General features: G+C 32.1%; 1 protein-coding gene across 1 annotated transcript in view; it reads right to left on the bottom strand.

Annotated features, from left to right (window-relative positions):
- The window catches only part of Pde11 (Phosphodiesterase 11), a 189,072-nt gene extending 176,710 nt beyond the window's left edge, over positions 1–12,362 (bottom strand). The window contains exon 1 of the mRNA XM_073089035.1: positions 12,001–12,362. The gene's annotated coding sequence lies outside the window, so the exon portion shown is untranslated. The remainder of the gene's footprint in view (positions 1–12,000) is intronic.
- Between the last annotated feature and the right edge of the window lie 2,769 nt (positions 12,363–15,131).

Genomic DNA, 15,131 nt, shown 5'->3' with positions numbered 1-15,131 from the left:
CTTGTATACCATATTTAAAATGAGTCTTGCCTGCGACTTTGTTCATGTGGAGTCAGAATATAATTTGAATTGCATTTTTAAAACGAGTCTTGCCTGCGACTTTGTTCATGTGGATTCAAAATATAATTTGAATTGCATTTTTAAAACGAGTCTTGCCTGCGACTTTGTTCATGTGAATTCAAAATATAATTTGAATTATACAATGCCCTCTGTCAAGATCACGGAGTACGTTAGTAATTTGGAATTGCCCATTACCTGGTCATGTAATGTTTTTTAAAAAAAATGTATACTTTTGACATCGACTTCGTAGTTTTGGTTTTAATGCATTTTCAAATATACAAACCGACAGACAATTTTTCTTTTTCAAATATATTCGATGTAAACACGTGAAGATTTCATTCTTATTATATGTATATCATAGCCAAATGAATAATAATGTAATCAAATAAAAGCATAGGTACATTTCGATGGGATTTTCTTATACAATAATTTACTTTTCATATAAATTTCATACGGTTCACAATTGCGTCATGTCTAGGTTTTCTCTATAGAAACATCGAGCATCTCCTTGAGAGTGTTGGTTGTAAATGATACATATTATATTAATATAATCTATATAGATATTACGCACTAATATAATTTTTATTACAAACTATATAAAAGTCAGGTGAAGCCGAGGCGTTTGAAATATATATAATAAATATGAATTGTTCGGTAATAAGGTGTATCATAAGATAGTTTGACTAACTGTTTGTTTGGCTGGCTGGTATAAAATCATGATCAACTTTAATAGACCTTTTTCAGGTCATAGAAATTTTAGGTTGTGATTGATAAGGAGCCACATGTTATGTAAAACAGTTATAGTTTTAAATCTGACGATCGTGATGAGACAAAATTAGAATCGGACAAGATTATTAAAATCATGTCATGTCATAGGTATTTCAAAATTTTTAAATAAATCTGACCGTTCAAAGTAGGTAAAAATCGAATTCAAATATTCCGTTACATACATACAGGTCAAGTTAATAAAAGCGTGGCAAAAATAAAAGCGTGTTTAAAAAAAATCTTTTATCAGTTGTAGACACAAATAAGTATAGTTAAATAATGGCCGGTTTCTGAAGTCATTTTTCTTGGTAGGTAGTTTACGAGTGTGTATTCAATAACACTATCCGTTTGATAACTACCTACGGAAAAAAAAATCCGCTTCCGAGGAACTCAATGTAAGACAAGGTCTGTTTAAACTCCGTTTAGATTAACGGACCATTTTAATGTGTTTATTCTTTCCATAACATTATTTGATTTTTTTTTAAAAACGACGTTTGCGTAAAGTCTAGCAAATCTTCCTTAGTATAATGCATAACTTTTACAGTAAAATAGCCCAAACTATAACTTCCTTATGGGAATCTTAATTTAAAACTTTTGGTGAAATAAAAAAAAAAAAAAAGTTAAGTAGTTAAGCCATACACAATTGACAAGTATGTCGCTGACGTGAACGCATGGGTCCTTTGCTTTGTTAATTAAATTTTGAAATTCATGTAATAGTATGTATTATTATAACTGAATATAAATTCAATTTAATGTAATGAAATTTCTTTCTGACTTTCAAAAGTGGGTTATGTGGCCCTACTTTGAAAGAAATAATTTGAATTTGTGATAAATAACGTAAAAAAATTGGGTTCATACAACTTATACGTGTTATATTGTGTGAAATTCATGGTTAGTTTACCATTATTTAGTCTTTAACTTTGATATCATTCATTTCAAATATTCACGATATATTATTATTTTGATACTGCTTCATCAGTTGATAAAAGACGTACATTGGAAAGGCAACTATTTGTATAAAATAACATTGTAATAATTAAAAGAAGTACTAAGTAGTAATAAAATAATTTTATAATAGTATTTTGAGTCGCACAGATTCATTTAGTGGCCAACTATAGATCTATCTATCTATCAGTATAACAGTTATTGAACAGGTTGTTGAGCATTCCGAAATGGACTAATAAGATAAACGTCGTTATTCTGATGCGTAACTTTATCGAATCAATAGTTGTTGGAGATTTAACTATTGGACTTAGAATCCAGACATAAGTAAAGTGGGCAGCTAGATGTTGTCATTACTGTAGGTGTAGGAAACTTTTTTTAGTTTGATTTTTATTTATCTGTAGTTAAGATGGATTAGTGCAGATGCCTCGAGCAGTGTAATGTTCGCGGGTGTCTCTTGGTGATGCATATGGTTGGGTGTATGTATGTATGTATGTTGGGTGGATGTATTACATTGAGTGAATATTGCATTTTTAGAGTAAATTTGTGTTGAGCACTGGCCGAATGTTATCGTAAACAAGGTATAAAAACTGCGGTGATACATGACTAGAGTGATCCTATATGAACATCACCTAGTTTAAACCGTGTGTTTTATTATTTAACAATGGTCTAATGCATTCGCTTCAATACCTGTCGCGCATATGACATTTATGTAAAGAGTCCTTATGAACTATGCCTGCAACAGAAATCCGTGGTGAACACTGTTGGGGCAGATTTATAACCTAGGTAATACACAACTAGTGTGATTCTATATGAACATCACCTAGTTTAAGCCTTGGTTCGGATCAACAGTTCGGGCTTTTTACATGCGAGTCGGTATTGCAAGAAAATGCGTAGAGTTTAAGCCATGTTTTTGATAAACAGTTCGGGCCTCTTACGTGCGAGTCGGTATTACAAGAAAATGTGTAACTCTTCTGGACTTAGGCATTAAACAACTGGTTTTCTTTTGCAGCTCTTGCATCAGACCATACACGATCGAGGACGAACGTGTGAGCAGGACGGCCGAATGTTATCGTCGTTAATAAGAAGCTTGGATATTAACGATATCACATTTTTATAACGTTACATTAAAGTAATAAGTGACTCATTTGATACTACAGTTTAAAAACAGATGCGGGTAGGTGAAGTGGGGACGACACCTTGGCGGCGCTCGAATTAACAGAGAGCGACATTCTGGTCGGAGACTTCAGCAAGAGCAGTCGAATAACGGAGATACTTGTGTAGTTATAATACTTCTAATCACTAGTGTGAACTTACTTACGTATAATTGTTATATCGTTACTCTGTACCGTTTATGTGACTATATTATTACATGACTTCAAGACCTACAAGATGAGTTTGATTTCAGTTACTTCTGAACTTAAGCGCTGTGACTGAAAAGGTCTGTCCTCAATGGCCTAACTTAAACCGTAATTCAAATTTGGCCAAACGAGGTCATTTTACAGTGCGATGACTAGGGTTGAAACGTTGCCCGAATAAATTTACAATTTTGTTCTGATTTGCGGTAAGTATAGTAAATAAAGGTTAAGTTACATCGGTAGGCAACAATGGTTATTGAAGTAATACAGTTCTCAGTACCTATAATACAAAAATCAAGTATAAAATCCAATAGATTTTATACTTGCATCTAATCTAATCTAATCTATTAATCTGCATCTGATGTGCACAAAAGAAAATATCCTAAAATAAAAGTGGCTTTTCAATTTGTTCAATGGACATTTTAAATCTTTGCAAACATATTATTATTGTGGAAAATAATGTGCATATTCACACGCAAAATCTTTATTATAATGATATTAACGTAAACAACTAATTAATCACTTCCTGGTTATGGTTAAGCACATATTTACTGACATTATCATTGAAAATATGTTATGTACCTAATTAATGTCTTAGACATATAAAAGTTAAATTCAACGTTCAAAGTTGACATTTAAAAGACTTTCATAAACCTGTTCACATTTTAACCTTATTTTATTATGACTCAAAAGTGTACTTTTGACAACCCTAAGCAGACGCAATCGTAATACTTTGTAATCGTCAAATTTGTTTCAGCGCTAAAGAAATTGATGTTTAAATTCGCTTCAGCTTCAGACCAAGGGTCATCAAAAATCGCTTAGGGATTATCAAAGAATCATCAACGTTACGTTTCCCTTGAGATGCACGGCTATATGTATGATGTATACAGTTGATGAATCTTGGTGCTTTCAATCATTCTTAAACTTTGAGGATTTGAGAAAGGTCACGTGAATGTAAATACGGACGCGTGAGTAATGAAAGTTGTGGAAGAATGCCGAGCGGTGGAGCTTGTGGCTTACGATCTTAGCTTTCATGTGTCTCTATATATGTGCTCCAGTACTAAATACTCATACACATTTGTTGCGATTCCAGACCTAAGCTCTCTATCCTCTAGAGTGGCAATTCCCACTTACCATCAAGTGGACTATACTCGTATACAAATTTGAGTCTTTAATAAATACAAAATAACAGTTACCGGGCAGAACTGTAATCCAATGGGACATAATAAGAAAATTTCTTATTTATTACACGTTCGAGTATGTTGTGTATCACTCATTTTAGCGGCAAAGGAAAACATGTTAAGGAAAATTACATGACGTGAATTCTCCGGAACGATGTTTTCCTTCGTCGCTTAAGTGACCATTTATTGTAAATACGTACATAACTTTGCAAAATGAGAAATGCCTAGGAATTGAACGTAGGATCCAAGTGTCGAACCACTAACGACTATCAATAATCTATCCAGTGCTTTGTCTGTCAAAAATCGGCACTTGACAATTTCTTCGTACTAGACATTTTCAAATTTCGATGTTTTGCTAGATGAAAATTGGATAGCGTGATGTATGATGTCACTGCTTGATTAATGGATAAAATATGTTCATAAATATTAGATTATCGCTGATCGCTCGTATTCTACCGTATACCTAACGTACCGAATTGTTAATTATCGTTCGTGCTACATTGTGTTGTCTGTGCTAAGACAATTCGCCTACGTGTTCGTCTTAATTACATTTCGTCTGAAATTTTATCTGTTCAAATATATAGAACTAATGACTCTGTCTATTCATTTTAACCTCTTCAGCTTTTTAGCTTTGTTCAAATGAAGCTATATAATTACTGGCACAACCGTAACACCTCCTTTTATCAACTAGCAGGAATATAAAGCTTTTGTGTTCCGGTTTAAATTAGTGGTCCAATCTAGTCTTTCACAAAAATTAGATATGTTACTATATCTCTGGTCAATTTTCAGTAGCAAACGAGCGTGTAGTCCACCTGCCGGTATGTGATTACTGCCACCCTTGGATATCTACAACAACAAATTACATGAGTGGCCTACTTGAGGCCGATCGCAGACCCCTGAGGATCAAACATTACCGCTATTAGGCAGAAATAGTTGTGACGATGGCGTCTCTGGAGTCCATCACAATGTGTTCTACCTTCAAATAGCAAAACCAAGAAAGACCTTTAAACATCATGTGGCATGTAAGCTCATAACATAAAACATCCATATGTTTCGGCGTTTAGGTCATTGACTTCGGTTCTGTATGCAAAGCTACGGGCTAAAGTTAGTCTAGAAATATTTGGCACGTTGTTTACTACGTCTAAATATAAACCCAAAGATTACAAACGTATGTGTACTCAGTATAGCATGTTCAGTACAGCGTAAGTTAATGATTTCATCTAAAACTACGTACATTATGCGGTGACATAAGAACTTTATTTATTTCATGTGTATTTTTGATTTATATAAATATCTTATTAAGAGCCTCAATAGCAACGCTACTTTTAGCACTAGCGATCGACGATTTAGCGACTATTTGGAATTTATAAATGATCAAACGTTACAGACAAGAAACGTTCGAGGCAGAATCGCAGCTACTTTTGGATACTCGATGGCGCAAATAATGACGAAGAACGCTATTAATGTAGTTGATAAAACGTGCATTTAAGATACCGTGACCCAACGCAGCTAGCCGCCAAATCATGTTGTTGGTCTGCTTGACTCTACCTTAACAGCACTGTAACGCTAATGTTCTCGTTGAAGGGTATGTAAAGTAAACTGACTTTTTGTACCACCTAAGTTTTTACAAATTAAAAAATAAAAGCTTGCAATAAACTGTGATCATTTTTAAAGCAAATATAGGCACTCAATTTTAGTTATTTGCAATATTAACGTCTGAAAACAAACTTTTAAAAGTTGTTTACACACCAATAACTCCTTTGTCGATTGCACCATATTTACACTAAAATATGATATGTAAGTCAATATGGTATGTTTGGAAGACATCTGGTATGTTGTTTGATCAGACAACTTGTAATATTTGCACTTCAAATGTTTTTTCTCGTCTGATTCTAACATATAATATCATACGATTGTTGAGGAATTATTTGACAAAGATATATGTCCATAATATGTATTATGCCGTGTAATGTGCTCAAAATATCACTAATCTCTTTTTTCTTGTGAATGTCAAGGGATTGATTTTAGAATAGGGAGTGAAATGTATGTAGATAGGTTAAATGGGGCCTGTGTTACTCCTTATAAAATGCTCTCTCTACATGAAAGTTAATTAAACATTTATTTCCGAAACAATATTCACACGAGCAACCAAAAAAGAAATAAGATCATTATTTTACATTCAGATATGTCACATAAGCGATGGGTGTTAATTGAAATAATATCACATCAATATAACTTTAGTTGTAAGTTTTTGTTTGAAGTTTATGGTATTTTGGTATTTATTAACTTGTACCAGTCGTATTGTTCAATTCGATATTTTTTTCAAATCACACTAAAGTTACTTTTGGTTTCGGGAGGAGAAAAATAACGAGAGGACTACTTGAAAAGGTCGGTTTAGTACCGAAATAACGCGTAAGTACAATAGAGATACTCGTACATGCTAAACATAGTGGTTTACTCCAAAAACCCGGATTAAACTAAACAATATTTTGAATAAAAGACTAAAATAAATCAAATATAATCTTTAAAATAAAGTACAAAGCGTGTCATTATACTAAATGCTTCAAAAGTAGCGCCTTTATTCATATTTATTCACAAAATATATTTTTTGAAAGACTTCTCTTAATAAACGTGATTCTGTCAACTCCAGGCGAAAAGGGGATATAGATATAACAGCATAAAAAGAAGTTTATAATAAGAATTAAAAGAGGATGTTTCTATAACAACTACCTGAAATGGTGAAATCAGGTAATAAACAACATAACTCAAATCAAATAGTTGCAATAGTTCTTACTGATAGATTATATGACTTTAAATACAAAAACACTTACCACTGTCGTAAAATAAAACAAATGTTACCCATACAGTACGCTGACCATTTTCAAAACATCCAACAATTTTACGTTACGTTCACTCAATCCATTATTCTGTTTCGTTTGCTTCAGTACACTGAGTAAACATTACAATAAGTAAGTACTCAAGTCTTTTTGTCTGCCTCACGTGTTCGCCAAAAAGAGGGACAAAACATAAAGCGCCATTTTGTCAATTTATACATTTAAAGTTACGTTACTGACACTATAGTTCTGATACAATTCACTAGGGGCGCTGACTTGAATTGTATGGGCAAATACGTAAACAAATACCAAAACAGTAATATTTGTCAATACGTAAAAACTCATGGTAAGGGTACAGAACTTAAACACTTGGCATATAACCGAACTTGTCTGAAATACTAATTGCTAGTGACTTACATCGACATAATAATTATATTACAACGGTCACCTACCACCGCCATTATTATAATAAATGTAAATAATCTAACAACAAGACGCCACGAAAAAACGTTGACATTGTAATGATAATCGCGTATCAAGATGACCTATATTGTCATTGACCTTTGTCATCTTAGAATCTCGTTTACACAGAAAAATCATATCACGGTGCGTATGATAAGATAGGTCGGTAACCGACTAAGATTTTTTACGACGCATTTTATATAAAAAGTGAAAACAATGTTCAGTTATGTAATAGTTAAATATGATATACAAGCGCCCACGCTGCGTTTGCAGGGAGTCGAAGTTTTATAAAGACATGTTTAGAGATTATCCGTTTGTTACCTTACAAACCTACAATGTGTAAAGAAATTACAATTGTTACAAGCAATTTTATTCAGTAAATTATATTCAGTCAGTAAGTCCAGTGAATGTAATAGTGTGTATAGATATATGTATCCCAATAAGATACACAAGATAAAAAATAAGATAGAGATGAAATAGAGACAACATATTTTATGGGACAGCTTAACTCTGAGGTTAACATGGTCAAAAGATTATAGCTTTCCTATGAATGGACTGTCATTAATTACAAGTCTATCAGGGCAATAAAACATTGTTATTTAAACAAAATTTTCCATAATATGACTTCTATTTCATATAAAACCGTTTTGTTAAACCCGCATTATTTTTTATTGTTTTATACTTGTTATTAAGTTTAGTAAAAAACTTAATAATAGGAATTCATGAAGACTAAGACTTCATGTTTTTCTTCTAAACAGTAAATATTTAACTTGAACTCGGAAAAACTATAAAATAATTAAAATGTCCACAGTTTTTGCTATGCTTTCGAATTTTCTTAGTGCTAAATGACTGTTGCAATATGTTTTTATCGTAAAACAATTGTATTGTTCTTTAACTTTCCTTACAATTTAAAAGGTTTTAAGAAAATTGGCAATTCATTTGAATTATATGAAAAGTTAAAAGTAACCTATTCAAAAAATAAAAGTTATTGACATTGAAATTTTAGTTTGTATGTTAATTTCTCAATTTCAAATTATATTTATCACAATGTTACAAATTTGGCGCTGGTAATATCTAGCCAATGTTTTCTTATTTACACGAATTTCGCTATCAAACTAGATAAATAATAAATGAAGATTCAGAAAACCTGATGGTCACTGTCGACTATGGAAGACTGTAACTGTAATCAATCAAAGTTTTTAAATCCAGTTATCAGATAGATGCGTCGCTAAACCGAGGGACTAATAACGCCTTGTAAATATGTTTTTCTTAGGCTTCAAACCCAACCAGCAGAGCTTGACACAATTATTACAACACAAAAGATTCTACCATCTCTAAACACAACAGTAATAGACTAATGATAAATGTTCTCACTCTAACAGTAAGTTACTTAAGTTTCCAGACGTTACTTAAACTATTGTACGAAAATCACACTGAAACTGTTTTTGGATTGTTTGTAAAGGACGGACCACATCCCTTCCTCAGCTGTACGGTTTATCAACTGTTTGTCCATTCTAGAAATGGGTCGTTTAGATAGTGTTTGGGTTCGCTGAAACCATTGAGACTTGTCATATGTTATCCAGTATTATTTATGCACGTTTTTGGTGTTAATAAAATTACAGATATGTCATGATTTTTAGGATTCCACGTGACTACTGTTAATAGGATTAGGTTAGATCAGGTTAGTCGCTTCCGCAAAGATCTCAAAATGACAGAAAATGGTATATAATACATAAATATACAGCACTAGCAAAAGTAAGACTTTTTAATACTGATTGTTAATCATGTGTTATGCATTTTTAAATATATTAAAAATATGCCACTAATTTTCTGTTCCTCAAAATGTAAATGCTAGTACCATACCCCATAGAAAATGTAACAACTACACTTATAATCATTCACATCAATAATATAAGATCATAGTCTTGTCGTGAGTAAATGCGAATGAAGTCCTAAGACAAAGCTAGTCAATATAATGTATTTACTTAACGAAGTTAATTATTTTCCTGAAGTGTTTACTACTCTATTGGACTAGCTTGTTTTTCTTAACTCATGCCTTCAATCCGCTTCGACGACTAACATTTACTGAAAGGTTGAAATCTAATGTTACCTTATTTGGGACAAGTATGTGAAATACATGTCAAGATGTTCAATAGTGACAGTAAGTACTTTGTAGTCTAAGAGCTGACTGTATGACTTATATGTCTATCTATTTTTAAATAAAAATAAATATCCTATGTTTTATAAACCATAGGATTGTGACGGGGTTCATGTATTATAATTATATATAAAGCAATTTAAAATTGTTTTCCTAATTAGTTAATTTTAATCTGTTTTAGAAATAAATTATAATAATTTAAAGATAAATAAAAAATATGTTTTAAATGCATATATATTTTTTATAGCTATATTTTGATGGCAACTCTATATTGACTGTTTCTCCACATTTATGCACAGAACGTTCATTTTGTGCAAAAGCAGATTTGATAGACATTAGGTGCATTGGATTCTCGCAGTTGTGCACCTTGTACTAAGAAGGACAATCTTACTTTACATACAAACAAGCTTGAAGAGATATGAACTAAAAAAAATTGTGTTTAGGACATGGCCTCGTCCATATGCGTTAATATTAATAAATATTTTTATTTTCTTAACAGATTTTGGGCAAAAATCGAGTTCAAAGATTTCGTTACATACTGGTTAGCTAATAAAAGTGTGGTAAAATTTTAGTAAAAGGAGCTAATTTATAATGTTAGAATTACTTTAGAAATATATATCGGCGCCGGAAACACGTCGTATCGGCATGTGTATAACCGCGACCACAACAATATGATTTAGGTACTATTACTTTTACATAATACATGTATGCTTTTGTGGTTAAACTACTCCGTTAACGTTTCAGTTAAATAATATGTTAACCACAATGTTTTAACTTGTGGTATTAGTATAGGTATACATAACGTGACCATAGATCCTGTTGAAAATGGGACCGTCCCGTTTAAAATGCAGATAAATGTGGTTAATAGGTGTAGTTTTTATTCTTTAAATTACTACAATAAGCACTAACAATTTCTTTCAACTGTTTTAAGGCATCCCTACACGAATCCCACGTGAGAACGATTTGATAGAAAATAAAAACTTTCAGAACTCCGTATTTAAGGCTATATTGATTTTATTATTAAAGTTAATATTAAACAATGATCTCAAGAGTTATTAAATATTTAAAATTACCATTTCATCACCTGCTATATTGAAATTCGCAATGAATTCGCGTATGTTTGCAATTTTTCTCATTTATGTGAATGATAAAGATAAGAAGTAAATAAACTGTTCCATATAATTTCACTTGCGGGAAAAAAAAATATTATTAATTATGATAAGACTTGTGTACCCAAAATTGCTTACATAACAAAAACATACACTATATGGTATGTATATATGGTCACTTAGGTATACTACAAAAACATTTTTTTTCCTATTATATTTTTTCTTTAACACAATGACAGACATTACTTCACTAAACGTTATTTTTTACCAAAAAAATTAAAATAATTAGTCGGCTAATAATCATTTTCAATATTTAAGAGACCAAAAACATATTGTCTCATATATTTTGGAGTAATATAAAACGTATACTACCACAGTTAGCACATTTTAGCGCAGTTAATTATGAATAGCGTTGTTTATTTAGCTTGATAACATTTGTTTCTCGTTGACATAAGTCTTTTGTTTCGCAATCAAGTCATTGAACCACGTGGAATACGATTCACATAGACATCTATCTACCTAAGTTTTTGAAAACCTTAGAAATGGTATATATTTCTATATACTTACATTTGCATTATAAATTCTAATCATATTGGTGAGATTACGAATCTTTACAATTTGACATGAATACTTCAGATTTCAGAACTTTAGAGGGAAAATCACTTAATAATAAATTACAGTTTTAATTGTATCGCTAACTATTGTACCTTTATTAATTCCTATATATGAAGCAATGTTACAATAGGATACATAACAGGATTATGTATGCAACTTACGCGAATACAATTTTGTTGTGCTCTATGCAGTAAACTCAGATCACACGATAGGTATAACTGAGGTCCACGTAATAAAATGCTGCGTACACACATACCATACACTCACAATAGACTACGTACCTACAGTTGTGTTACTAACTATACACGGCTATACCGTATAGTACCTATGTGTGCCGTTCTCCGCCAACACATGCGTGCATTAGTCAACACAACGTCAAAATTCATTCGTACTTAACAGCAGATGTGGTAAACAATGTTTTGTCATTGGATAATCAACAGGTAGACTTGGCATATTCGCTCGGTTCTCTCTATAAACATACAGCTAGTATCGTCAATCGACCGGGGTCATACTTACAGATAACGTCTCCGATTCGTACGGCGAGTTAACAAACACTAATGTTATCCGTCAACAAAAACACAGGAGATGCGATGCAGCTAGCTGCACACTGGGGCCGTTCACCCGACTCGGGCTGCGTTTCGAAAACTTCGCAGCGTAGCGTTTAGTGGATATTCAAAAATAGAATGACGAACTCGAAACACGCGCGATAGGGATCGCTCGCACTCGCGTTACACACGTTGCGACTCGACGTAGGGTTAAGGGATCGCGCGGCGGCGGTACCGGTGCAAATTGCGTTTAAAAGTTTCCAGTGCACAAAGTTGGGATCGCGAGTGAGGGCTCAACGCGACGAGTGCGCGGCAGCCCCGCGACGCTCCGAACTCGACTGGCGGCACTGGCGCCTCGGCCGCTCCACCGCCGCGCCTCGCGTCACGCAGGAACACCCACACATGCATGCCGCACACCACCGCACCCCGGGCACGCTAATCACACAACAACAAACATAACACAACACACAACCATACCACACACACAACACTAAACTGATAAACAGCTCAAAAACACAACACCACAGTGCACATGCACTTTTAAACACGCTGCTTTCCTGCGTTCATTGGTGTGTGAACATTTGGGAGCGATGTCGATAGCAGCTGTTCTAAACAAACACTGATCTACATGCAGACCGTCTTATAGAATCTGATTTTTGTTACAATAAAAGTACCTGATTTATTAAACTTAGTATAGAGATGTAAAAAATAAACTCTTAGGAATATACAAACTATGTTCTAGTAATATACAAGCCAACTGCTAAAACTGCTGGTAGTGTATTAACGCGCTTACCATCTCACTAAACAGAATCTTCGCTTTTCCTTCGGGATTTATTAAAAACAATTAAACAAAATAAGATCAAATCCAGAGGCTTATGTCATGTCTTTTTATAAAATTTGATTGAACACGGATGATCTTTCACCAGCAGTTTATGTCACTTAAGAACATGAGTATATTAATTTTTGTATCATTTAGTATAGTACAAATTATAGTAATTATTACAATACTGTTTGTATATTATAATGGATATTATTCGAATCAAATTTTAATTCCAAGTAGTTCAAGCAAGTAACTAGAGGATCTTATAGTACTTCAATTCTGTGTTGTTACCATTACAATACATCGCAAAGTGTTTTTGCTATGGAGAAAAAACGGCGCAAGAAACTTGATAATGTACTCGTACATTAATTTTTTTATCGTATCATCTAAAAACGCAATATCTTTAAATAATATAAAGACTGATGAAGTTGATATTTCATTGATTCAAGTATCAAATCTAATCTTTAAATGTTGTGTCGAGATTTATTACACGCAACCTTTTGTACTTAAAGGTAATGATTGAAAACTTACGAATAAAAATATTGCTCTTAAGAAATGTTCTTTAAGGTGAGAACAAGGTTTTGATATTTGTAACAAATAATATAGAAGATAGAAAATGCGGAGGATAGGAGGAGAAAAATATTTTAATATATTGTAAGGCCATATATTAAAATATTTTATTGCCATAAAAAAACGGTTGGAAAACACTGGTCTTAAGTTAATCCGTCGTAAAGTTTTTTTCAATAAAATGATAATATTTTTCACATCGGAACAAATATTCATATGGGTTTAAAGCTATTTACTTAATTTTACTAATATTACTGATTGTCTATGCTTAATTAATTTATTAGTACTAAAACGTGCATACAAAACCAACGATTCAACGATCAATTTATAATAAAAGTAGTCAAAGTTAAAATTAAAATGATTTCAGATGTTGACAAGAAAACTCAAAATCTCGTCAAAATTCAAATCCGTGAGTTCACGTCGGGCAAAACATCCACAAAATTATATTGTTAAGGTATGATAGATGTAATCCTACTTTGAATTTCAATAAGTCGTTTGAAATTCAAATGGCTGGTTATGAATACAAAACTTTCGATGGTATCGATCTAAATTGTAGCACGCTTTTTCAGTTATTTCTAAAGGATCAATTGAATTTTAAGACTATAAATAAAAAAATCTGTGTAGCAAATAGGTCTAAGACTTGTCCAGCGTGATATTAAAAATTGTCAAAGTAAAGGCTTGTTTACAATGACTTTAATAACTAGATTAACAAAACAGATTTCATGCTCTACATAAAATTATGTAATATTCTAAAGATTTAAGAACTCATATAAGAGCTCTGAATCAGACACATATTTTGATACAGCAATATGTATATATTTGAATTGTAATCAATTGTTATTTTATAGTTTTATGAATTTATGTGAATGACTTTTTTTTAAAGACAACGGTACATGACCCCTTCTAATAGTCATGTACTTTTATATAAGTAAAATATTAATAATTTATAACAACATTACTTACATGGATGTATTCCATCTAATTTTCTTACTGCATGGAAATTACCTGTAAGTAAAAATACTATGGGAAAATAAAAAAGGCACAAACAAAACAAAAAAGCAAAACATAAATAGAAACACAAATATATTTAAATAAACTTAAAAGAACAAAAAATAACATAAAATAAATTATTACAAACAAGTAAAATGTAAGAAATAAAATTATAAACAAATCTATCCTTTACATATAAAACACACTGATTGAGACATATTCTTGTCCTTAAAATTCTGCTTGGATGGAAATCAAACCTACCACCCTTTAATTGGCCGATCTGCCATCGGCACTACATTGGTTTGTAAAATAATTAAAATTAGCATTCACAGAAAAATATTAGAATTCACAAATAAAGTCTAAATATTAGAATTCACAGAAAGACTCATTGTTTAAGTTATTTTTAAAGTGAAATAAAAAATGCATATTTGTAATTATTTATTTCAATTATACAATTTTATTTTATTATTTTCAGTATTTAATTCTTGCTTGGTAGTAGAGTTAAATATTAATTAAGCTTGCAAAGTAATTAATGTCAAAATTTTAAAATATTTTATGTACAACAATACACCATTAGAATCACACCTTAAACGAAGAACATTGTAGTCGAGGTAGAATAAACTACAGTAGCCTTAAAATAGTAAGGTTAAAGGTAGCTCTTCAGAGTTAAGGTCAAAGATGTCAATTCATTTTACCCGTAACTTATCTACAGCTGGTGATGAAAA

The sequence above is a fragment of the Epargyreus clarus genome, unplaced genomic scaffold (assembly GCF_041222505.1).
Source record: "Epargyreus clarus isolate Ecla_fem2 unplaced genomic scaffold, WU_Ecla_fem_2.2 ptg000027l, whole genome shotgun sequence".
Taxonomy (NCBI): domain Eukaryota; kingdom Metazoa; phylum Arthropoda; class Insecta; order Lepidoptera; family Hesperiidae; genus Epargyreus; species Epargyreus clarus.
This window is presented reverse-complemented; position numbering and strand designations above follow the sequence as displayed.